This window comes from Ambystoma mexicanum, chromosome 7q, assembly GCF_040938575.1.
Source record: "Ambystoma mexicanum isolate Mex_15411 chromosome 7q, UKY_AmexF1_1, whole genome shotgun sequence".
Classification (NCBI taxonomy): domain Eukaryota; kingdom Metazoa; phylum Chordata; class Amphibia; order Caudata; family Ambystomatidae; genus Ambystoma; species Ambystoma mexicanum.
The window spans coordinates 1,029,818,593-1,029,845,896 of NC_090941.1; positions in this window are offsets into that span (position 1 = coordinate 1,029,818,593).

The window sequence follows — 27,304 nt, forward strand, 5'->3', positions numbered from 1 at the left end:
ATACGCAACACATTCTCGTTTCCCTGGCAGGAACGAGGAAGAAGCATGCACGCATGCGCAGGTCGCTAGTGTACGAGCCTCAGGGTGGCGCGCTGCACACTCTGCGCCCGCGCAGAACGAAATGCGATCAGGACATGGGCGTCGCGCTGATCACCCGCACATGCGCAGTGGGTTCTGTTACAAACACCCCACATGCACATGCGCGATTGGGAAGTGGCCTGGCCTGCCGAAACGCATGCGTAAAAGTACTTAAACAACACCTAACACAGTCTACATTCGCAAGTTCATGGACCGGAGGAAGCACCTCGAGATCCGGACACCTGACGACTCTGGGAGCACACGCACCTCGCGTAGAGAGGTGAGGGATAGGTCACTACCCAACCAGCAAACCAGCTGCTTCTTTGCCACGTAGCTATTGAGTTACTCTGAACACTGTTAAGGTTAGAATTACCCCTGCCTAGCTTGCCAACTAAGGAGGGTATGAGGGATGATTCAGTTCACTCCATTAATATTAAGGGTCTCTTCATAGGAACCAATTTTATAAATGATGGCATACAAATGTATTTATAATCCCTCTAGAAACATGCACTGAACCGACATTCTACTCTGTTTTTTCTCCAGAAGTTATTCTTGTGAGAGTCTTCTCGAGGTATAACTGACTACACACACGGCGAGCTACGCACAATCGATCCTACCTACAGGGTGTGTCGAAAGACCAAAGATAAAGGTGCTATTGGCACTATAAAAGAGGTACTTTGAGTATTATGTTTATAATTATTAGAGTTGCAACTCTTAAAGTGATAATTGGCTTAAAGATGAGATTGTCAAGCGTAATGACACTGATAGTAGAATACCTTCTATGTTTTTTGCTTCAGGAACTGAAATCACAAATTTGTAGAACTTTTGGAAACAAATAGTATCATTGGCCCTGAAGATGGACTGGCTTAAAGTCCGAAACGCGTTGGCAATACATTGAAATATCCTGATGCTACTTTGGATTGGTGACTTTGAACCAAAGAACTTTATCATATTATTTTATTTTGTTATTATCACATACAGGGAAAAATGACTTTGCAAATGCAAATTTATGTGCAAATCTATGTGTGAAACAAAACACTTACAAATTGTCAATGTACTAAAACAAATTTTGTGAGACAAACCAACTATGGTGGGACTTTGATTATGTTCACTAAAAAAGGTTTTGTAAAATTATACACTTTGGTTGATTAAAATAACCCACTTAGAGTTTTCTGACTCTCTATGGTGTAAATTATTGTATGAAGGAATTGTTCGTTACATTTTGTGAACTGAATTAAGTGCATGACAAACAATTAGTTGTCAAACTATAAGTTAACCAGAGGTTATACACCTATCTTAACTTCATTGAACATTTGTATTTTGAAATCCTAATATAAGCCTTAATAATAATACGCTAAACTTTGAACAGCAAGCAGTGGGACCTGTATTAGACCCCACATGCCGGCAACATTAATGTTTTTGGGATTGAACTCCCCTTGGAGTGCATTAAGGGTTGGCATGTAGCAATACATGCCCTCTTCCCCAGACTTCAGAGAGGACAGAGAGAGTGTCCTACTCTTGAAGGTCTTCGACAACAGGCTGCTAACCAACTTGATGGGCAAGAAGTTGGGAAGCACAGGTTAAGCTGGGAAGATGGCCTCTTGTACAGTGAACCAACTGAGTCTATCCCTGCGGACTGCAAAAGAATTGTAGTGCCCCCTGCCAACAGACTCAAGTTCCTACAGTTGGCCCACAAGATAACTTTGGCTTGTGATTTGAGTTTCCAAAAGACCAAGGAAAGGCACTCCCTCTACTTCTACTGGCCTAAAATGGGTTCAGAAGTTGACACATTTTGTAGGAGCTGTCACACTTGCCAAATCTCTGGCAAGAGTGGAGCCAAGAATGTGGCACCCTGGTGCCTCTCCCAGTGGTGGGAGTTCCTTTTGAGAGGGTGGGCATCGTTGGTCCACTTGACCCTCCCACAACTTCAGGGAACAGGTTTATCCTGGTTGTAGTAGACCATGCTACAAGATACCCAGAAGGTATACTTATGAGAACTGTTATGGCTCAGGCTGTGGCTAAGACTGTACTTGGTATTTTTACCAGAGTAGGGTTTCCTAAGGAAGTGATATCCGACAGGGGACCCAATTTTATGTCCCGCTACATGCAAGCCATGTGAAAAAACCATGGTGTCACTTACAAGTTCTCTACAGCCTACCATCCACAAACCAATGGACTGGTAGAGAGGTTTAATCATACCATGAAGAGCATGATGGGTGCTGTAGAGGAACCCCATAGAAGAAAGTGGGACCTTCTACAGCCATGCCTTATATTTGCTTATAGAGAAGTCCCTCAGGAGGGAGTCGGGTATAGTCCCTTTGAACTTCTCTATGGCCATCCAGTCAGAGGTCCATTGGCCCTGATTAAGGAAGGGTTGGAGAGTGCTCCTTCCCCCAAGCCAGTCAGAGTAACTGACTATGTGGTAGGTCTCCGAAGGAGAATGGCACACATGACGGCAGAAGCTAGTGATAACTTGAAAGCAGGTCAGGCTCTGGTCAAACATTGGCATGGCTAGAAGGCCAGCATGGTTGAGTTTACTCAAGACCAGCTTGTGTTAGTTATGGTGCCAACAAGGCAGAGGGCCTTGCAGGACAAATAGATAGGACCCTTCAAGGTTGTGGCCAATCTTGGAGAGGTGAACTATTTGGTGGACTTAGGCAGACCTAAGGAGGTTACCAGAGTGTTTCACACAAACTGTTTAAAGACATATGTCTCGAGGCCAGAAGTGGGAGCTTTGCTTCTAGCTTCAGCTCAAGAGGAGGAGGAGAGTGAACCTCTACCTGACCTCCTCAAAGGCCAACCTTTAGATAAAAAAAATAGAAGGAGTCAATCTCTCTTCTCAACTGACTTCTGAACAACATGAGGAGTGCAAAGTTCTGTTAAATCAGTTTGCCTCCCTGTTTTCACTATTACCAGGCTTGACCACTTGGGGCCAGCATGATATCCTCACTGGTGACTATTTACCTGTGAAAAGCATAGGTTACAGAACGTTAGAGCATGTGAGATACCACTTCAAAGGAGAGGTCTACAAGATGCTTTATCTCTGGGTCATAGAGCCCTCTACAAGTCTATGGTCTAGTCCAGTTGTTCTAGTACCAAAGACAGGATCCAAGGAGTTGAGATTCTGTGTGGACTATAGAGCTCAAAATGCAGTCACTAAGACTAATGCACATCCTTTGCCAAGGACAGATGAACTGGTGGATAGACTTGGTTCAGCCAAGTACCTCAGTATATTTGATCTGACATCAGGCTATTGGCAAGTAGCCCTGACAGACCATGCCAAGGAGAAAACTGCATTCTCAACCCCAGCAGGCATCAGCCAGTTTAAGGTTATGCCTTTTAGACTAAAGAATGCACCTGCTACATTCCAGAGGATGGTCAATCAAGTTCTGAATGGGATGGAGGACATCTGCAGGGCATACTTGGATGACATTACAGTGTTCAGCCCTACATGGAAAGAACATCATGATCACTTAGGATATGTTTTGCAGGCTCTTGAGCAGGCCCATCTGACCATAAAGGCAAGTAAATGTCAAATTGGTCAGAGCAAAGTGGTCTACCTTGGTCATGAGGTAGGAGTAGGTGAAATAAGGCCATTGCCTAGCAAAGTACAAGCTGTACAAAACTGGGCCACCCCTCCTACTCAAACCCAAGTGAGAGCTTTCCTAGGTCTCACTGGGTACTACAGGAATTTCATAGAGAACTATGGGACCAAAGCTTCTCCCTTGAATGTGATCTCCTCGCCACAATTCTCTAAAAAGGTTAGATGGAATGAGGAGTGTACTCAAGCCTTTGAAAACCTGAAGAAAGCCCTTTGTCAAGCTCCAGTCCTAAGAGCTCCTGATTATCACCACCCTTTCATTGTGCACACAGATGCCTCCAATACAGGTATAGGTGCATTCCTTAGTCAGCTGGATGAGAAGGGTAGAGAGCACCCCATTTGCTGAAGGAACAAGAAACAAGGTGGGCAACCATAGTTTGTGAATGCTTTGCAATTGTGTGGTCTTTGAAGAAGTTTAGACCATAATTGTAAGGATCTACATTTGTGATTTAAACTGACCACCAACCCTTGAGATGGTTAATGCAAATGAAAGGGGAGAACCCAAAACTTCTGAGATGGTCAATCTGCCTGCAAAGTTTTGATTTCACCATTGAGCACATAGCAGGATATCACCACCAAAATGCTGATGGTCTCTCTAGGATGTTTTTAACCGACTAGAGGTAGAGATTCATTCAGGAGTGGATTAAATCCTCCTGTCCCTTAGTCTGGGGGTAGGGGGGGAGTGTTAGGGAGAATTCTCCAAAATGGTTATTTTCCCTTACCCACTGAGTCCCTCAGCAGCTTTGTTGGATTTCTAGGATTTATTTTTTTCACCTGGTAAGAGTGATCTTGGGCTATGGAGCCTCACCTACTCCATAGGCATCATCTTTTTAATGTGTGTTACACAGCACCTTAAGTGCAGTGACAAAGGGTTGTCTTTCAGACTTCCCACTGACTCCATTTTTTCTGGGACTGAAAACTGTTTCCCAGAAACCTATAAAGTTGCCATTAACTTTATTAGCCTCTGTAAAACCACAGACCTAGTACAAACCATCTTACATGGAGTACTGGAAAGGGTTAATACTTATCCCTTTTTGTCTGTTTCTCTTGGAGCATTGTTTCGCTCCCTGTTCATCAAGACTTGGCTCGTGGCAGTGGTAACTACCCTATTTTTTCTACCACGGTTATTTTAAATAACCTTGGTATTGTTTTAGGCTACCTTGGTAGCCTCGAACTTAAATCCGCTGAACCAAATATGTTTTATTTCGGTTCAGGCTGGGTTTATTCGCCATTTCTTTTTGTAAAAGTCTTTCTCGTGTTTTACTCTACGCGCCAAACCAGGTTTGGTTCCTTTGTTCACCGTCTTTTTTCAGGCTTCTACACAGAAGCCCTCTTTAGGTGCCTGTATGTCTGGGGGGACAGGATGTGAGGGAAGGGTTTAGGACTCCCTGCACAGGGTCTCCTTGGAGACTCATGTCGCACTCTGACATGATTGGCTGTGGTGACTGTCCCGGCGGGACAGCCACCCTGCTGTGTGATTGACAGCCAGGCTGTGTGAATGGGGGAACACTGCATAAAAAGCAGGTCTCTGGGTCTGGAAAGGCAGAGTCACCACTGGAACATAAGAACCGACAAGGAGCTGATGGAAGAGAACCCCTACCACGACTGAACCGCCCGGTGGAGCCCTGCTGCAGGTCTGAATCTTCAACCCCAACGACAAGAGAGGATCTTCCAGCAATCTTCTTCCCCTGAGCTGGTGTGACCAACCAGTTCACCCAAACTGCAAGCCAGGACTCCCTCCTCTGGTTGAATTCGCTGTACAGAGCTACAGTGGGCCGGATAGCCAGGAAGGTCGGACCCTGCTTGGGTTTTAAGGAGCACACCTTTTATTCGTTGTTTTGCTCTGCTGCTGGTTTCTTCCCTGGGTAGTGCAGGACCCTCCAACTTCCTACTTTGTGTCAGTCCGACAGTCACTTCAGGAACCATGAGCCTGCAGGAGCTACCATGAACGTCCTCCTCAGCTACAGCTTCTTCTCTATTTAATGGTACTGTGCAAATCCGGTTGCTCGTTTCGTTCAGCCACGGGGAAAGTGTGTGAAATCTTTCTCCAATCCAAGGGCTTGTCCTTCTCTATTCTTTAAACTAACTTTTCTGCCGACCAACTTCGTTCGGAACTCTTGGCAAAGACTTAACCGGAAACTACCCTGAGCTGTCTGATCTTGAGCAAAATACTTTTGTCCTATTGACTTTGGCCCTAAGCCTGTTTGATCTGATTCTCTCATTGTAGTTACTCTTTCTAGATTGACCTGCTTACTTACCTGTTGGTGCTGGTCAATTTCTGCTTAACTTTGTCTTTCCCTCCTTTTTAAATTCTGGAGTGCCATTTTGCTCCCACTTCATTTTGTGAGCTTAACTTGTCTGGAAGCTATTGGGAGCAGTGTGGTGTATCAAGAGTGTGTTTTTTAAACTGCCTTACTTTAGTTAGATGTTATATAACTGATGTGTGAGTAAATGTATATTCTTTTACTCATAAACCTTGAGTCAGTGTTTGTTTGAATCATAGTAACTGCTGTCCTTTGTGTAACTATTGATACTGCTCACTTTCTCTTGAGATAAGTCTGGCTGCTCAGCCATTGCTAACACTTTACTGTGTAGTACAGGCTTGTACCAAAGGTGTATTTGTGCTGCCACTTGTAGTCTTAATTGTGTGTAGTGTTCCCAAAGGGTACTGCATATAATTCTGCCTAACATGCACCTACCTGGGCGCAAAGGGAAAAGGCTAAAACACGGGTAACCCCAAGTCTTTCGGAACAGCAGATTTTCAGGAATTTTGCTCATGCGGACAACCTACAGATTTGGGCCTAGGGTGTCGAAGCCACCGAGGAAAACAGGGAACCCCATGCATTTCCGAAAAGAGGACACCTGTGTGAATCCACAGAGGTCTGACTTACGCGAATCGGCCCAGAATGTATTACCTACAACCCCAGGCAAAGCCCCAAATGTGGCAGAAAAAACACAATTTTCGCACATTGCACTCTGCTCACCAACCAAAACACGCTGCCAATACCACATGGCCTACCTTCTTGCGTTCCCACAGGTATCCCGACAAAAAAACTGTACCTCATATGTGTGCGTGCACCTACCTGGGCGCAAAGGGAAAAGGCTAAAACACTGGTAACCCCAAGTCTTTCGGCACAGCAGATTATCAGCAATTTTGCTCATACGGACAACCTACAGATTTGGGCCTAGCTCCAGGGAGCCCCGGCAGGATCCCCTTCCCTCTCCCAAGGGAAATTCTGTATGGCAGCCCAGCCCGCGCTCCTGGATGGTCGGGGCTGATGTCCCTGGCCTTTGGCGGCTGTCTCCCATGTGGTTTCACCGTCCCGAAGCCCAGCAAGGGTTTCACAGAACTCTGGCAGGGTCCCCAACCTTTCCTAGAGGGAGAAGCTGTAACACAGGCCAGCCACAGCTCCAGGAAAGTTGGGGGTAATGTCCCTGGCCTGGGGCGGCTGTCTCCATGTGGGTTGACCAACCCCAAGTGCAGCAGCAGTCCCAGGGAGCCTCGGCAGGGTCCCCGTTCTTTCCCAGAGGGGAGAAGCTGTAATGCAACCCAGCCAGAGCTCCAGGGCTGTAGGGGGTCATATCCCTGGCCCTGGGTGACTGACTCCCAGTGTGGGTTGAACATGGCCAGCCACAATACCAGGATCGTTGGGCATAACGTACCTGGCCTTGGGCACCCATCTCCCATGTGGTTTGGCCATCCCCAAGTGCAGCGGCAGTCCCAGGGAGCCCCGGCAGGATCCCCATTCCTCCCCGGAAGTGACATCTGTAACATAGCAAAGCCAGAAGTGCAGCCTGGGATTGCAGATAGTCAACCCACATGGGAGACATCCGCTCCCAGGGAAACACCAATGTTCTGCTGGTATGGGGGGCAATTTGTGGCCCGCCCCTGCAATTGTGTCCCAGCCCACCAAAATATCTCCCCAGACGGCCCACTCCCACCCACACCACAAACAATCCAGCCCCAGATCTCTATTCGGCCTTCAACACAGTCAACCATACCATCCTGGTCAACCATCTCTGTGATACCCTGGGTATCACTGATCAGGCTCTGGCCTGGCTGACCTCTTTCCTCTCTGATCGACCCTCCCAGGTCCAACTTGGGTCCTTCCTATCATCTATCTTTTTCTCTACCTGTGGTGTTCCCCAGGGGTCTAACCTCTCGCACTGGCTTTTCAACTAATACCTGGCAACCCTCTCCCACTGCATTGCCATGTCCTGCTCAAATTTCCAGTGCTACGCTGACGACACTCAACTCATTTTCAGGCTGCCCTCGGCCACCTCCTCTCCCTCTCTCATCTCTGATTGCCTAACTGCCATTCAAGATTGGTGTGCCGCCAATGATCTTTGTCTGAATGCCAGCAAGACAGAGATCCTCCTCATCGGCACACCTTCACCATCCTTTCCTCTCACTCTCTGGCCGGCCTCCCTTGGCCCTCCTTCGACCCCAACCTGCAAGGCTAAGAACCTCGGGGTCATCTTCGACTCCACGCTTTCCTTCTCGGCCCACATCTCTGAGGTTTCAAAAAATCAAACCTCCTACTGCACCTCCTCAGAGGCACTCTGCCTTTCCTATCCTTCCCCCAGAAGCTCACTGTCTTCCAACCGCTGGTTCTGTCTAGGTTGGACTATTGTACCTGCCTCTACTCTCCGCCCCATGCAACTCATTCAGAACAGGACTGCAAGACTTGTCCTGGGATCGTATCTCTCCAGCTCTTAAATCTCTCCGTTGGCTCCCGGTGGACGCAAGGATACAATTCAAAACCCTCTGCATTGTCCACAAGGCTTTCTGGGGCCTAGGTCCAAAATACCTTCATCTATCCCTCCGCAAATACCTCCCCCCTCAAGCTCTTCACTCCTCTGCCTCTAACTCCCTCAGGGTCAGTCGTGTTTTAAAGAAACAAGCTGGGGGTAGATCTTTGTCTTCAGCTGGGGCCTCCCTCTGGAATAGCCTCCCTGCACTCTTAAACTCGAGGAGAACCATTGTCGGTTCCGGAAGCACCTCAAGACCTTCCTCTTTGTTTCTGCCTTTGCTCCCCCTCTCCCCTGCTGATCTGCTCTCTTGGCATTGTGCATCCGGCCACCCTCTGTCCCCTGGGTCCAGGTACCTGCTCACCCTTCCACCCTCCTGCACTGCCTCCTGGCCACCCCTTGCACTGGGGACTGTATCTGTACCCACACAAACCCCCTCCATCTTTTGTCTGCACTTGTCAGACTCACCGAAAAACACAGCACTTGACACTTGCTGGCTGTACTACCACTATTTATTGACTCTCTTATCTATTTATTTTTATTTTTATTTATTTATTTTTATTATTATTTATCTTGTCTCTTTTGCGGTGCACTTTCCACTTTCCCCTTTCCATGCACTTTTCCTCTTTCCTCTCCCTTGCACTTGCACGTTCTAAATGTCACTGGGCCTAGTAAGATTGTTGTTTTTGTTCCAAACTGTTCCCCTCCCTTGCCTGGTCGCGCTCTGAGACAGTTGTGTACAAGCGTGATAGAAATAAAATATCACTATCAGTCTCACCCACCCCACTGACAGTGGGCCCTTACTGTAGAATAATAAAAAACATTACTCACATAACGTTGCAGCTGCTCGCATAGAAAAAGCTGTAAAGGACACAAAAAACATTTTTTACCTACGGTCATGCCACCAACAACAAATCATCACTACTACTCTCCGATCACGGCTCCCCTTTCAAGCCATCCCTGGTGGTCTACTGAACTTCACCCCCAATAAAAACACATTTGCCCCTTCAAAGGGGCATAAATCTGCCCCCAGGGAAGGCTACATGAGGTGCCCCCATCCACTTAGGATGGGGGGGCGCACCCATTACAAAATTCCTGGTGGTTTAGGGTGCCTCTCAGGCCACCCTAAACTACACCCTAGCCTTTTCGATTTCTTTGTTTGTTTACCCAACTTCCCTTGGCGCAGATTGGCTCATTACTGTGCCCATCTGCCCCCAGGGTGCCCAAAACTTACTGCCCCATCCATTGGGGGGCTGTCCCACATTTTGTGGTGGCCCTCTCCCCCACCCCAAATGGATGGGGGAGCATCTCATGCAACCCTTCCTGTCGTCAGATGCCCCTGCTTATGAGCAGATATCTGCCCCCAGGGAGGGCTGCATGAGATGCCCCCCCTCCATTTTGGTGGGGGGGGTAGTGTCACCCCCCCTTTCCTTTACAATTTTCCCCAGTGGTTTAGGGTGCCCCTCAGTCCCCCCTAAACATTTTGAATTATTTTGTTTGTTTACCCAACTTCCCTTTGGCGCAGATGGGCACATTCGTGTGCCAATCTGCCCCTAGGGTGCCAAAAACCTACTGCCCCATCCATTGGGGGGCCTGTCCCACATTTTGGGATGGCCCTCTCCCCCCAGGGGCATCTCATGCAGCCCTCCCTAGTTACAGATGCCCCTTCATAGGAGCAGATATCTGCCCCCAGGGGGGGCTGCATGAGATGCCCCCCTCCATTTTGGGTGAGGGGAGACCCACCCCCCTTTTCCTTTACAAGTTTCCAGGCCCCCTAAACTGCACCAAAACATTTTGAATTTTGTGGGGTTTTTTACCCGAATTCCCTTGGAGCACATGGGCACGCTTGTGCCCATCTGCCCCCAGGGTGCCCAAAACCTACTGGCCCCTCCATTGGGGGCCTGTCCCACGTTTTGTGGTGGCCCTCTCCCCCAACCCCAAATGGATGGGTGTTAGGGAGAATTCTCTGTTTAGGCTGAATTTCCTAACCTAGTGAGTCCCCCAGCAGCTTTGCTGGATTTCTGGAGTTAGTTATTTTCTCCTGCCAAGAGTGAGACTCTTTTTCTCCCACACTTGGACATGATTTGTGGTGTTCCATTGACAAATAATGTGCTTTATGGGCTATGGGGTCCATTACTCCAAAGGGACTCATGTGTTTATACTATGTGTGTTACACAGCACCCTCCGTGCAGTGACACAGGGCTGTCATAGTGACATCCCACCATAGACTCCATACCCTGGGACTGTCTCCCAGGGCATGTAAAGTCACCATTGGCTTTACTAGTCCCAAATTATTAACAGAAACCAGTACAAACCATCATATTGTTGACGTACTGGTCGGGGCAATTCGATTGCCCCGGTGTCTGTTAGTCGAGGGGGCACGTCTCCGTCCCCCCTGATCGAGTTTTGGCTGATGGCAGTGGATACTACTTTTTATATTCGACCGCAAATATATCTCTATGGAATTTTCCCATTGTTCGAGGCTACCAACTTTAAGTATTTAATTCTCATAGCCTCCAACATACCGCCGGTTTATTTATTTAATATTAATTTGCCGGTTGGTATTTTTTGCCAGAACTCGATTCTAAAATGACGTTTGTGTTCTCTTCTGTGACTCCAACCCAAGTCGAGCCCTTTGTTCCACCTTTGGGCGGGCTTCTCCACAGAAGCCTCCAAAAGTGGTGCCACTCTGTCTGGGTACCACAGTGGGTGTGGGAGGGGGTTTAGGCACCCTGGACTGAGTTACCTTGGTAACTCAAATTGCACTCTTGTGTGATTGGCCCAAGTGGTGAGCCGGCTTAGCATGTTTGATTGACAGCTAGGCTGAGGGAATGGGGGTGTGCTGCATAAAAGCAGGGCTTTTGGGACTGGAACTTCAGAAGTTGCCACAGGACCTGAGAATCTGACGAGGGAGAAGCTGAGCCGACCTGCTACGACGACACCACCGGTGGAGCCCTGCGGAACCGACTCACCACTTCCCGACGACAGAGAAGATCTCCCGGCTGGAGAGTCTTCTTCCCCTGACTGGTGGGCACAACCAGTTTACCTTATTTTCCTCGCATCCCAGGACGTCTTGTGGTCGAATTGCCCGTGCCAAGCACCCCGGCAACCGGATAGCCACTTACCACTGGACCGCGAATAAAAGGACCGCTCCTTTTTAACTGAGAACTCCGCGGCTGGTTTCTTCCCTGGCAGTGCAACTGACTCCTGTCTTCCTCCCCGACGAGATCATCTCTTCCCCCGGACGAAGCACCGACTTGCATCCGCTGCCAGGAACAACTGCTCCCGCTGGAGTATTCTCACCACTTTAAGGTACCGTGTCTGCCAGGCCTCCCTTTCTAAAGATTGCTACAAGGTAATAATAATCCCTTAACCTTCTGGGCTGGGCTGGCCGCCTTGACCATCTAACTGGTCCCTTTCTTTTGGTCCAACTCTTTCTGAACCTTTGAGACTTTTGTGCACTTTTCAACCGTGTGACCTTGGACACATTTCGTTCTGATCCTCTTAAAGTGGATCCAGCTTTCTGAACTCTAACTTCAGAGTTTGACTCTGCCTTCCTCTCGTGCTGTGTTCTTGTGAAAGTGTTGGGATCTGTTCCAATTTATGCTCTGCCTTTCTCTCCCTATTAAACCGAATTATTAGAGTGCCATCTGCATTAAGCGCTCACCGATGTCTGAAAATAAGTGAAGCTTTACTTAAGACTTGTCTAATATTCTTTTAAGGGAGTGTATGGGGGTCATTACGACCCAGGCGGTAAGTACGCCAACTTTACCACCATGGTGTAAACTACGTATACACCATGGTGGATGGCGGATTTACCGCCCCATTTCAAGGTGAGTGGGGCGGTAAATCCCCATTTCCCATTTTACCCTTCCCCATTCCCATTTTTGCCCCATAGGGCATCATGGGAGTGGGGAAGGCGCTAATTACGCCACCGTAAATTACTGTGGCGTAATTAGCACCAAGGCGGTTTAGCGCCATGGATTTTAACAGCTGCTAAAAGCAGCCTTTAAAATCGGAATCAGGCGTTAAGGGTTAACGACGGCGTTAACCCTTAACGCCTGAGTTGTAATGAGGCCCTATATCTTTTAGTGACCGTGTTTTTGAACGGCTTAGTATTAGTGCCTGTGTGTTTTATTAGATGTGGTTTTAAATAAATAATTATATCTCTTTTACACCAAGCTCTGGTCAGTGTTTGCTTGTTCTACTGTGTTCTTCTGACCTATTGTGAATACTCTGTATACTGCCTAAATCTTCTTGAAGGAAGTCTGACTGCTCAGCCACAGCTACCAAGTGAATCTGTGTGGTACAGACTGCTACCAAGTGGGTTTACTGCCAAACACCTGTAGTCGTAAATCTTTTGCAATGGTCCCAGAGGGAACTGCACAGGTTTCTGCCTAACACTGGTGTACAGCTGTGGGATTTGTATTGAGTATACACTTTAGTGTGCTTTTTGAATACTTTAGGACAACTAACCACAAAGCTTAGCACTAAAAAGCTGATTTTCTAACTATGTCTGCTATGGAGAGTTATACCCTAGAATCATTGTCTGCCAAAACTGCTGATTTCTTAAAAGTGTTGTGTAGACATAAGAATCTCTCTGAGAAGGGCAAGAAAATGGAACTTATAGAAAGATTGTTAGAAAACCAAAGTCTGCGTGGTACAGAGGAATCTACCCCCCCAGAAACTGTAGAAAACAGTGATGGTATTGATCTAAATCAAAGTCTTGATAATGAGTCAGAAGAGGAAAGTGAACCTAATGAAGTTAGCCGCTCTGAGCCTCTGTCTGCCTTACCTACTGTACCTACTGGGCCTATACCAGGTCCTACATGTAACCCTGCTTATTTTGAACTTGAGAAAATGAAGCTTGAATTGGAGTACAAGCGTTTTATTGCTCAATCTGAAAGAAACCAAGAGCTAGAGTTCAGAAGAATGAATGCCCAGGCTGAGCAGAAGAAAGCTGAGTTAAGACTCAGAGAAATAGAGCTTAATCATGAACTAGAAATGAAGAAATTGTCTGTGGAAAATGCTTCTCTCTCCTCTGGTTCATCTAGGAGTTCCAGTCCCAAAAGACCCCGGATGCCTAAGGAATTAGTGGGTATGTATGAACCTAAGTTGGATGTGTTGGATTGGTTAAAAATGTTTGAGTATAATCATGGGCTCCAGGACATCACAGGGAATGAGTTACTTCCCCCTGTTGCAACTGATGTGGTAATGGAGTTGGGGGAGGTGGATAAGAAGGATTATGAAAGTGTGAAACTAGCCTTGATAGCTAGATTTGGGAAGACCCCTTCCCAGTACCTTAAGAGGTTTAGGACACTCAAAAAGAATGATGGTACCCCTTGGGCTACCTGGGTCAGTGAGTGTTTGAAAAACTTAGAGGGATGGGTTAAGGGTTACAAGGTGAACACTTATGAGGGAATGAGAAATCTTGTAATGTTGGAGTCAAATTATGTTGCCTGCTCTCCTGAGCTCATACAACACTTGGCTGATTCAAAGGAATTAGATTCCAGGGAGCTAGCTAAGGCTGCTGACTTGTGGGTTGCCAACAGGGCTACTCACAAGGATTCAGGGGTCACTCAGAAAAAGGATGAGGGAAAACAGACACTAAAAGGGAACCAAGAGATTTCTAATACCTCCCAAACCAAAGATGGCCTCAAACAACAAAATAACCAGGGTAAGTCTCAGGGTAAACCACATCAGGCTAGAGTACCTTCTGGTCACAAACCAGAAGGAGGTCAGGCCAAGCCACCCTTTCAGAGAGCATTTGGAACATGCTATCTCTGTGGGTAAACTGACCACATCAAAGGAGATCTCAGATGTAAGGGTAAACCGGCAGGGATCAGCACAGTCTCCTTAGCCTTCACTCCTGAGGAGGAGGTCCAAATGTCTAGTGCTCATTTTGAAGTCTTTGCTGAAGAACCTTTGGGTCTTCAACCAAGTGTAACCGTAGAGTCAATGGGTCTGGTTAGTGATCAGAATAGGAGTGTGTACAACTCCATACCAGAAAACTCTAAAGTTTATTATATTGACAGCGTTCTTGTCAATGGCCAGGATACTCCTGCCAGGCAAGACTCTGGGGCCAGCAGAACAGTAGTGGATGAAAGATTTTTCAGGCCTGAGGATGTTGCTAAGGCACCCAAAGGTCCCACTAAGATGTCTGGATGCCCTGTCCAAATGGTTCCAATTCTACCAGCCCTCATTCAGTGTAATGACATGACAGTGTTGATTCCTGTCAGTGTTCAGACTGAGGTGCCTGGGAGAGTCCTGTTGGGGAATGATCTAAGAACTCTAGGAGTAGTATCCAGTACCCCCAGGCCTCCCAGTATGGAGACCCAGAACCAAACCAAATTGGCTAGAGAGGACACCTTAAGGAACCACTCTAAGCCTGTGGGAACTTCTACTGAGACCCCCACTACAAGCCCTGGTGTTGGTAAGTTGACTTCTAACCCAGGAAAATTTCAGGCTAAAATGTTAGGGAAATGGGAGCCCCAACCAAGCTCCATCATTGTTCCCCCAGTTATAGAGTCTGTGACTCCCCCTGCTTCTGAGGAAGAGGTGGATAGACCTACTGGAACCCTAACTAGGCCTATGAGAACTGGTAATTCTCAGTGCTGGTGGAAAACCAGAAATGAAAAGTCTAAGGCCAAAAACCTTCAGACTGTTGGACCTTCCACAGAGGACTCCAACCCAATTCCTAGTCTTAAGGGGGAAACTCCCAAAGTAGGTAAAGGTAGATCTAAGAGGAAGGAGAAGCATGTACCTTGCTTATCTCCATCCCCTCCAACCAAGAGGCCTAAAACCCAACCTTCTCCTAACAGAGAGGTGGTGAGGACCTCTGGAGGCCCCTCTAGATCTAAGGGAATCCTTTATAAGGGCCCTTGAAAAAGCCTAACACAGGTTCAAAAGTTGCAACAACTTCTGAGGGACTGGTCAACCAGATCCTCTATAACTTTAAAAAGACTGATGTTCCTCAAAGGGTTTGTAGGTCATATAGCTTACAAAGGAAAACCTTTGATTTGACCATAGAACATAGGTCAAGGTGTCACCAGCAAAATGCTGATGGTCTCTCTGGGATGTATGTCATCGACTAGAGGTATGAGATTCATCCAGGAGTGGATTAAATCCTCCTGTCCCTTAGTCTGGGGGGGGGGGGGGGCGAGTGTTAGCGAGAATTCTCTGTTTAGGCTGAATTTCCTAACCTAGTGAGTCCCCCAGCAGCTTTGCTGGATTTCTGGAGTTTGTTTTTTTCTCCTGCTTTTTCTCCCACTCTTGGACATGATTTGTGGTGTTCCTTTGACTGTTAATGTGTTTTATGGGCTATGGGGTCCTTTACTCCATAGGGTCTCATGTGTCATGTGTTTTTACTATGTGTGTTACACAGCACCCTCCGTGCAGTGACACAGGGCTGTCATAGTGACACCCCACCATAGACTCCATACCCTGGGACTGACTACTGTCTCCCAGGGCATGTAAAGTCACCATTGGCTTTACTAGTCCCAAATTATGAACAGAAACCAGTACAAACCATCATATTGTGGATGTACTGGTCGGGGCAATTTGATTGCCCTGGGGTCTGTTAGTCGAGGGGGCACGTCTCCGTCCCCCCTGATCAAGATTTGGCTGGTGGCAGTGGATACTACTTTTTATATTCGACCGCGAATATATCTCTATGGGATTTTCCCATTGTTCGAGGCTATCAACTTTAAGTATTTAATTCTCATAGTCTCGAACATACCGCCGGTTTATTTATTTGATATTAATTCGCCGGTTGGTATTTTTTGCCAGAACTCGATTCTAAAATGGCGTTTGTGTTCTCTTCTGTGAGCCTCCAAAAGTGGTGCCACTCTGTCTGGGTACCACAGTGGGTGTGGGAGGGGGTTTAGGCACCCTGGACTGAGTTACCTTGGTAACTCAAGTCGCACTCTTGTGTGATTGGCCCAAGTGGTGAGCCGGCCGGCTCACCACTTAGCATGTTTGATTGACAGCTAGGCTGAGGGAATGGGGGTATGCTGCATAAAAGCAGGGCTTTTGGGACTGGAATTTCAGAAGTCGCCACAGGACCTGAGAATCCAACGAGGGAGAAGCTGAGCCGACCTGCTACGACGACACCACCGGTGGAGCCCTGTGGAACCGACTCACCACTTCCCGACGACAGAGAAGATCTCCCGGCTGGAGAGTCTTCTTCCCCTGAATGGTGGGCACAACCAGTTTACCTTATTTTCCTCGCATCCCAGGACGTCTTGTGGTCGAATTGCCCGTGCCAAGCACCCCGGCAACCGGATAGCCACTTACCACTGGACCGCAAATAAAAGGACCGCTCCTTTTTAACTGAGAACTCCGCGGCTGGTTTCTTCCCTGGCAGTGCAATGGACTCCTGTCTTCCTCCCCGACGAGATCCTCTCTTCCCCCGGACGAAGCACCGACTTGCATCCGCTACCAGGAACAACTGCCCCCGCTGGAGTATTCTCACCACTTTAAGGTACCGTGTCCGCCAGGCCTCCCTTTCTAACGATTACTACAAGGTAATATTAATCCCTTAACCTTCTGGGGTGGGCTGGCCGCCTTGACCATCTAACTGGTCCCTTTCTTTTGGTCAAACTCTTTCTGAACCTTTTCGAGACTTTTGTGCACTTTTCAACCGTGTGACCTTGGACACATTTCGTTCTGATCCTCTTAAAGTGGATCCGGCTTTCTGAACTCTAACTTCACGGTTGACTCTGCCTTCCTCTCTTGCTGTGTTCTTGTGAAAGTGTTGGGATCTGTTCCAATTTATGCTCTGCCTTTCTCTCCCTTTTAAACCGAATTATTAGAGGCCATCTGCGTTAAGCGCTCACCACTGTCTGAAAATACGTGGGGCTTTACTTAAGACTTGTCTAATATTCCTTTAAGGGAGTGTATATCTTTTAGTGACCGTGTTTTTGAACTGCTTAGTATTGGTGCCTGTGTGTTTTATTAGATGTGGTTTTAAATAAATAATTATATCTCTTTTACACCAGGCTCTGGTCAGTGTTTGCTTGTTCTACTGTGTTCTTCTGACCTATTGTGAATACTCTGTATACTGCCTAACTCTTCTTGAGGGAAGTATGACTGCTCAGCCACAGCCGCCAGGTGAATTTGCGTGGTACAGACTGCTACCAAGTGGATTTACTGCCAAACACCTGTAGTCTTAAATCTTTTGCAGCAGTCCCAGAGGGACCTGCACACGTTTCTGCCTAACAATGGGGGGCATCTCATGCAGCCCTCCCTGGGGGCAGATGCCCCTTTTTAGGAACATAAATCTGCCCCCAGGGAGGGCTACATGAGGTGCCCCCATCCACTTGGGGTGAGGGGGCCACCCCCATTTCATTGGCAATTCACCTGGGTGGGAGTCAGCTCACCTGTTAATTGAACACAATCAACACATTTATATCCATTTTATTATTAGTTTCTCTTATTTGAATTGTGTTCATTGTCAGTAGGGTCTTAACCTTGAAGTGTTTTCCTCTTAATTGTTCATACTTTTATTGATAAAAATATTCTTTATAGACAACACAGTCCATGTTTACATAAAACGATACACTACAATGCTGCATTCCTAATTGTTTGCAATAAACATAAAAGTCTTTGTTAATGTAAGAACATTGTGATTTTGTTGTTGTATGCACATGTGTGATGTTTTACTTTCCATTATACTTTATATTGGTTTCCTCATTCTGTTATTTTAATTATTAATGGATTATTAAAGAAGCAAACATGATATACAAGGTATATTTGTGTTCCCTTTCAACCAGGTGCTGTGACAGGAGACACCCTAATTCAGTATGGAGGAAATCTAGCAATGCTTCCCCCCCCCCCGCATGTGAATTCTTCAAAGAAATCATTTACTCAGCATTCGTTGAGAGTAATATACAGGCTGTCAGAAAATGGGTTAAGAACGAATGTGGAGCGTTTGACTGGAGTCATTCTGCAAAGCTTGCCTGTGAATTGGAAGGAAACAGGTAGGAATGCAGTAACAGGTGAAGTGTACAAAGCTGCAAACCTTCCCTTTGTATGTCAAGCAGTTTATTCATATTCAGAATGCAGGTGCGAGCCAATCAATAATATAGCCTTACATACCAACGATTATTTCCAGGATAATGACCCACCACCATACGTTGGGGAAGGATAATTTTTCCAAGCAGTAATTACCACTTCCGAGCTCTATCAGGCTATTAGCAAACAGTGGTAGTAGCAATATGTATTTTGGAGGTTTGGTGCTTAAGTGAAAATGAAATGTTACTTTAGTGGTAAGTAAATAAAATAAGCAAATGTTAGTAAATTAAATGTGGTTTTGTTTGGTGGTATCTAAATAAAAAAGGTCCTCCCAGAGAGGAAGTGTCTTTTTTAAAGAAATCTCTTGCCTGCAAATTGCATTATTGTTACCCTGTCTACTTTTGAAGACAGAATGGTCAAATTGCAGTCAATACCAGCAGTTATTGACTGCAGTCTGAACAATCTGATTGGCTATTCAATAAAGATCTCCAAATGTTAACAGTGAAAAGAACAGAATATGGTTACTAGGACATGGAAGCACAGGAGCCACTGCAAAATCAACAAGGTGTGTATTACAGCAGCAGAGCCTTCCCTGCTTGTTTTCCAAATGTTTGGGAAGCATTTGGCAAGCACAAACAGGCTGTCTAATGTGCAGCCTGGGGCTCTGCACCTCATTATTCAATAGAAAATCCACTCCTGCATGTGTATGCGCTGCTTGGGAATGGCATAGTCGTTCTCTAATGATCTCAACCATTTTCTGCCTCGTGAAAGCTGAGTGCTTCTTGAAAAGGCAAGAGCTGCTCTAGGACCCTCTTGAATAAATAACCAAATTCAGTATTTGCAAAAGGTGCACACAGGGCTCACCTTGGGTAGGGAGGGATGAGCCACTGGCCCGGGGTGCACATTCAACTGAGTTCTGAAACTCACAAAAGTGTTTCTTTGCACAGGCATGAAGACTACTTGAAGAGGATTCAAATTGTAATCTCCAACAACCATGGCACCCACACATATACACACAGACACATTGCTGCATGTGCATTCACATGGTGAAAAAACACTGTACGTAGTATAGTCAGTATTATACTATACATTTCTGACCAGGAAAACAAGACACCATTTTCAAAGGGAGGAATAACAAGCCCGTACCATTGCATCGAAAACATATATACATCTCCAAGAATAGATCAGAATTATGCTAAAAGAACGTGTTGCCTTCAGACTGACCTCTAAATAATAATGGAATAATAATGCGAAGAAGAGGAAGCAGCGAAGAGAGGGGCAACCAAATAGAATTTGATTAAAAAGTATGGAATATGTCAGAGTGTTGTCTTAGTTTCCATCAGTTGTGGTGATGAGCTCAGGGATATTTGCTATATGATGTACCTATAATATTTGTCTGTGGTCCTGCTGTGACAATGGGCCTATAGAAGAATTTCAGTCAACAGATTGTGCCAGATTTTCAGAAAATGAGCATAAATGGCACGAGGGCAGCAAATGGGCTCTTTTCATTTGCATTCATTGCTGAAAAGCTCAGGTCACCTTAATCTCAAAGGGGACCTGATCTTGTCACGAGGGGCTGGACAATAATGCACAGACCCTGCTGCCGACACTAATGTATAAAAGGCTTGCAGCAACTAATTGGCTGCACTGAGCGCATATCACCGAGAGGAGCCATTCATGGGCATTTCCCAGTGAAATGCACAAGTAAAAAGAAAGCCTTTGCATCCCTGTTCGGTAGATGGAAATGCAAGTGTGACAGACTCATTAAAACCGTGGCTGTACCACTTAAGAGAAGCCATGACATGGTCAGAAATGTTCCTGTCACAATTTGCGCTTTCCGCTGCAGGTGTACGGATGACCGTAATTTCTGGGCATTTAAAAGCACATCTCTTTTGTGAATTTGGGATGCGCTTTTAAATGCCCAGAAATCCGGCCTTATTTACACAAATGCCAAAAGTGTTGCTAACGCCTACAGCCCACACCGCTGGATGGATTTTCACCACATTTGCAATAGGAGCGGTGGCTATGTCTCGAAAGCATGCTTTTGTAAATTTTGTTTATATCCATCACATAGTTTTTTTTTAAAAAACAGGCTAAAAGTAGGTTAAAAAAATGAGTGATATCGGGTTATGGTCCGTGAGCTCACTTGCCTGTTCGGTCTGCGGACAGACCTCCGATTGGTCTAGGGGCTGCCGTGATGTCTGCAGAACTCAGACGCGCCTGCTGATTAGATGGTAAAAGGCGTGAGGTTCTTCACATTTTTGGAAACGCCACCATGTTGGATCAGCAGCCGGAGTCTGCGGATTGCGCACTGCAGGAAAAGTCAGGAAACCACATTTTGGATTGTTTTTTGGCCAAAGGAGGATCTGGAAATGGTGGGGGAGTTGAATAGTGATGATATAGGGCTGTTTATCTAGGTGAAAAAAGTGGGTGAGGTCCCGCCCGCTTCGAACAACGCTGTGAACGAACAGTTTGGAAAACAAATTTGATGTAATTTGATGGCTGAAAGAGGGGATAGAAAGGGTAGGGGAATAGAATGAAGATTATATGGAGCTGTTTCTATAGATCAAAATGTGTTTACAGATGCTGTTGAGTCCGCTGTCAATTTCAGAGCCCGCGGACACCAAATCAATGGCTAGGGGTCCAGGGTGAGTTTTGTTATTTGCAGCTTTATTGTATGTACTTTGTGTAGATTGTGGTGGTAGTGGCAAGTGGTCAGATTCATGGGGGCATAGCCGTAGGCCATGGCCTCAAAAATCGGTCCACTGGCCACAACCATCATAGTAATATGTGTATAGTAATTATAGGTACTGTAGGGGGAGTGTAAAGTATATGGTATTTATGATTGTAGTAGAATTGAGGATAGTGGTTATGGAATATGTATTTGTTTACAGTTGGTACGGTTACCTAGTTGTATAACGTAGTCAACCAGGAATCTCTGGTCCGTTTTCTGTGAGAAAAGAACAGTAAAATTTGAAAATGTTTAATAGCATAACACCTATGAAGTACCCAGAAGTACCGATTTGCCACTGGGACCCTTTCATTTTAGGACAATATTGTTGGCGATCACTTAATTTCTTCTTATTGAAGATAAGAGCTACAAGCTCCACCCACTGCTCCCACAATTCCTATAAATCCAGTGTGCATGCACGAGCACGTGTGCACCAGCGCACTTGCACCCGTGAAGTACCCAGAACTACTGCTTTGCCGCTGCAACCCTTTAATTTTAGGACAATATTGTTGGCTCTGACTTAATTCCGTCTTATTGAAGATACAATCTACAAGCTCCGGCCACTGTTCCCACAATACCTAAAAATCCAGCGCGCATGCACCAGCGTGCCTGCACCAGCGCCCGTGCACCCGTGAAGTACCCAGAAGTACTGCTTTGCCGCTGGGACCCTTTCATCTTAGGACAATATTGTTGCGATCACTTAATTTCGTCTTATTGAAGACAAGAGCTACAAGCTTTGCCTGATGTTCCCACAATTTCTATAAATCCAGCGTGCAGGCGCCCCCGTAAAATACCCAGAAGTGCCACTTTGCCGCTTAGCCGTGGTGAGAGATAGCCACTCATAGTTGCTGTCACGCTAAGTAAAGTAAGTTAGGAATGTTTTTTTTTTTCAATATATCAATCCCAATTATTCCATCGCTCAACTGGATAACTAAGTATACAGGTCACTATGTCAAAAGCTTTTTCCAATCTTAGGGCACCTGGCTAGGTCCCGATTTACCCAGGTGGGTATGCGCAATATAAACAAAATAATCGGGATGGGGAGATCCAAAACATCGACACAGAAGTGCTAAGTGTGTGGGTTTATTATGTATTCACACAGGACGTGGTAGATAACTTCACAATTTAATTTACATTACTTCCGATAAGCACGAAAGTTTAGATGAAGAAGACGGACAGGGTTGGTTTATGCAGTAGTGACACAGGTGGGTGTAGGCCTCTGAAGTATAGAGGTCAGCACTACACTGGGATACATGTTGCCTCATATATCGAGGGGGTATAGGAACCCGCAGTTACACAAAACAAAAAGTGCACACAACAATCTTTGAATTTTAACGGGTGCAAGTAGTAATACAGTTGTGATAGGAAGTTCGACACAGGGAGTGACACAGGGTGTGTTTCGGCCAAAGAAAGTGGCTTGGTTGTAGCCGTCTTTGTGCTGGCCTTCGTCAGGAAAAGGGGCACCAGTGGTGGTGCTGTCCGTGCTGTCTGCCGTTCAGGGAAACAGGTGGGTGCTGTCGGGGAAGCCGCGAAAAGTGCGGAACGTCCGGTGCTGGGATTAGCACTTGGTGAAAGGCTTTAGTTTCCTAGGAGCTGGCGTAGTTCAGAGTCTCACGAAGCCGGAGTGGGGCGTAATTGGACCCAAGTTGTTGTCTGGGTGGTACGCTGCCGTGCTGGACGTGGACTGCTGGGAGCCGACTCATCCGCCAGCTCCTAGGAAACTAAAGCCTTTCACCAAGTGCTAATCCCAGCACCGGACGTTCCGCACTTTTCGCGGCTTCCCCGACAGCACCCACCTGTTTCCCTGAACGGCAGACAGCACGGACAGCACCACCACTGGTGCCCCTTTTCCTGACGAAGGCCAGCACAAAGACGGCTACAACCAAGCCACTTTCTTTGGCCGAAACACACCCTGTGTCACTCCCTGTGTCGAACTTCCTATCACAACTGTATTACTACTTGCACCCGTTAAAATTCAAAGATTGTTGTGTGCACTTTTTGTTTTGTGTAACTGCGGGTTCCTATACCCCCTCGATATATGAGGCAACATGTATCCCAGTGTAGTGCTGACCTCTATACTTCAGAGGCCTACACCCACCTGTGTCACTACTGCATAAACCAACCCTGTCCGTCTTCTTCATCTAAACTTTCGTGCTTATCGGAAGTAATGTAAATTAAATTGTGAAGTTATCTACCACGTCCTGTGTGAATACATAATAAACCCACACACTTAGCACTTCTGTGTCGATGTTTTGGATCTCCCCATCCCGATTATTTTGTTTATATTACTATGTCAAAAGCTACATATACACTGAAAACGGACGTTCCATCGGCCATTGAAACAACGAGAGTTACCATGCAACTCAGGCAAAACCTGCAGATACAAATCCACTTGCCCACAGTGGTAAAAAAAAACCTTGCAATGTTAACACCCCAGTGCTGAGAAGAAAAGCAGTTACTGCGGATATTCCAGAATTCTGTCATTTGGGTGGGCGTCGCTGTGAGCAGTCTGAGTTGTCTGATAGCTCTGTCCTCCAAATGTCCCCAAGTAAACCTGTGACTGCCACTGAGGATACCTTGCCTATTGTGATTTGAGAGTCCGTCCGCACAGCAGACGCTACAGGCATGCCAGACAGTCCCCCTACCCAAAACAAAATGGCACCCGATCAATTGAGACCTGCTTTGTTTTTGAAAACATAGCATACAATAGTGAATCGGTTGCCATAACAGCCTTACCTGTGGTGGTCGATGATCGATCTTTGTCCATGCCTGCAGTAGCCTGTTTAGAACAAGAAGATCCAAATTTAGTAGAAAACAAAGAACAAAGACAGTTTAGTGCATCCATTCTTTCGGCTGACATCACTTAATTCCCGAGACGAATCACCATCTAAGGCGTGTTCTAACACACGAAGGCAAACTCCAGCTATCAAAAATACCAGCTTATCTCAATCCCCAATCATGTTTGACAATTCGGTACATAACTCATCAGTCCTGTCTATTTCTTTTACCCCACCAACCCCCTGTAAACCAAACAACATTCCCTGTACATCTTCAGTGCCCCCTTTTACGACACCTCCTGTACGTACCAATGTTAGACATTACTCTAACAGCAATGAATACTGCCTTGTTTTCTTTATCATGGTTATATGCAACTCTGGAAGCAAAAATCAATCACCAAAGAATGCTAATGAATCAATGAACTCCACGTGAGTTGCCCCAGTGCGTGCCATGTCAGAACAGAATGAATATAACATCACTCCAACAGACACACCTAGTGAAAAAACCCTGCCCCTTCAACAGCACCGAGGAATTATGTTCTAACCTCAGCTAGCAGTGTAATGTTAAAATCTGGAATGAGCGCCATACCTACTTTCGAGCAAATCGTAAAACCAGTAGAAACAGGGAATATTGAACAGTCTGCACTTTCAAGTCAGTCTGTACTTGTGACTTTTTCACCTAGCAAAAATGGCAAAAATAAAAATAAAATACAAAACAGAGCTGCCGGGTAAAAAAAAACTAAAAATGATTCAAGCCTTCACCCCAGAAATCAAGTTCTAAACAGTTTATAAAAGCAATTACTATACCACCTAAAGCAACTAGTAGAACCACAGCTGCGGTGATAAAAAGAAATATGTAAGGGTTGCAACATTCAAGAAAGATAATATTCTGTCATGGAACAAGCCAATAATACCTAATGCCCCTCTGGATGAGGTAATCAACGTTGTGGAAAAGCCACAAACATATGTGACAGAGATGTTTGCTGCAGCTCCACTGATGCCATCTCTTCATTTGGGTGGAACGACATTACCAGAACAGTCTCGCCCTTTGCACGAGTGCTCAAACATAGAGCAAAAATGTTTAGAGATCCCAAAAAAGTTGAATCAATATTTATTATCTCAACCAAACCAGCTGCCTCTGCGCGTAGAAAAACAACAATCCTGCTCACAAAGACATCTACAAGAGAGACCGTTGAGTAATATACTGCATGACAGAGAGCCCAATAAGAAAGAATTGTACTATTCAGAGAACACACCAATAACAAGCTTGACTCCAAAGATGGAACTCACTAATAGTCACATGAAAAAACAAAGATCATTTGACTCCCGTTCCTCCCCTTACCATCATCTCATTATGTCATGTTGTACCTTCCCCTATCCCAGGTATTACCTGAATAGAACCAGTGTCCTTACCATCCTGGGTGATGTGCCAAGTCTAGATGATATTACTTCCTCAGACGTCCATCAGGTAGAATTTTAACTGAACCTGATGTCGCATCATCCAGATTATGGATTAAATAAGGTGTGGTCCTAAATGCAATTTGGAAGACAAGAACAGACATTTATGAGTTGGGTTTTGTAGTTTGCGAAGACACTAATTCCTCTTGGATAGCGATGATTAAAAAAGACCAAGACCCGCCAACTACATCAGTAAATTACCCTAAAATGGCTGCCGCAGTATATCAGAAACCTATAGAGACACTAAAAAGACATTCTTGAAAATCAAAATAATGCCTGCTGTTGTTGTGCCATGAGAGCATAACAACCCCCAACTAATTCTGAACATCAAATTAGTCTAGTAAGCTGGAATACATTGCAGGTTTACCCACCTGACTGATAAATACAATAAACATTTAAACATGGAGCATCTAGTAGCCCTTAAAGAGATGTAGCTCTGAGAAACCCCTACGTGGAATGACCATTCGATTGCCTTGCATCCAGCAACACGATCCACCAAAGGACGTCCGACATCAGGTTTAACGGTTGCAGTAAAAATTAGTTCTGGCGTAACACTCGAACCTTGGTTAACCCCTAACGATTATATCCAAGTGGTGAAAATATATGTATTGTCTAGAACCATTGCTTTAATTAATGTTTACCGAAATCCTGTGGGCATAACCAATGAGAAATTATTTTGAGATCTTGATAGGATCTTTAACCTAATCACTAAAACTCAACATATTACACATACCATCTTAGTGGGAGATTTAAATTTACATTGCCTCATGTAGCAACCATCCAAAAATCCTATGGTTGGCAGTCATGAAACAGAGAAATATGACAATGATGAAGCGATCATTACCAGGTGATATTCCCCCCAAAACCACATGGCAGAGAGGTTGTCAAGAATCAATAATTGATTACATAATTGTAGATCCAAACCTCTAGCAGTAGCCGGTAGTCTCGAGATAGCTAACCAAAGAAATTGTGACCACAATGTGCTAATTTTAAAATGGGCATGGCCCAATAATCCTACCTATGTACTTACAAAGAAGTGCCAAGGCCAGTTAACTTTAAGTAATGGTAGAAATCGGTTCAAATGGTCAGAATCTAAGCTATTGTATTTAAATGAATGCCTCACAAATACTCAAAGTTTTGCCAGATAACCAAAAAAATCCTACAAATAAGCAGTATGAATCTGCCCTTCAACTCTTTAAAGTAGAACCATATATTTCAAGAAAAAAGAATTATAAAACTAAACACGTTTATGACTCTGAGAAAAAAGACGCACATTGATTCTCCCGCCAAGTGAAAGAACCACTGCTTTAAAGACATAAAAACTGATTGCAATCAAGAAAAGCCACTTTCTTTCAGAAGGTTGGACAGAGTTTGTTAAAAGCAATCAAGACCAAAAATTTGACGCAAACTTGTGCCTTACTTATTAACCAATGCTCTTTAACCTCTCAAGTGATGCAAATCATTGGTAGCAAACCCCTTTTCAGCCCTATTCGCCCCTTGTCCACACAACCCCGACAATGAGGTGCCACATTAAATAAGTACTTTCAGGTTCAAATATGCCAAGAAGATATTGAACATTATATACACAAATCCAGCAATTCTCGGGCTACGGGACCGGACGGATTGAGTAACCAAATGTTTAAAGAACACCCGCAAATGTGTTCCATGATTCTGTATAACATCTTTACATACATAAGTCAGACCAAAACCATACCTGTGTCCTGGAAACATTCAATCTTTATTCCAATCTTTAAAAAAGTTAATAGGTAGGCACCTACTAATTATAGGCCGATAGCCCTATTGGATGGAGATCTTTGTCCGTTTCATATTGAGATATCTTAACGAATGGCTAACTAACACTCAAAATCAAGACCCATATCAAACAGGATTTGT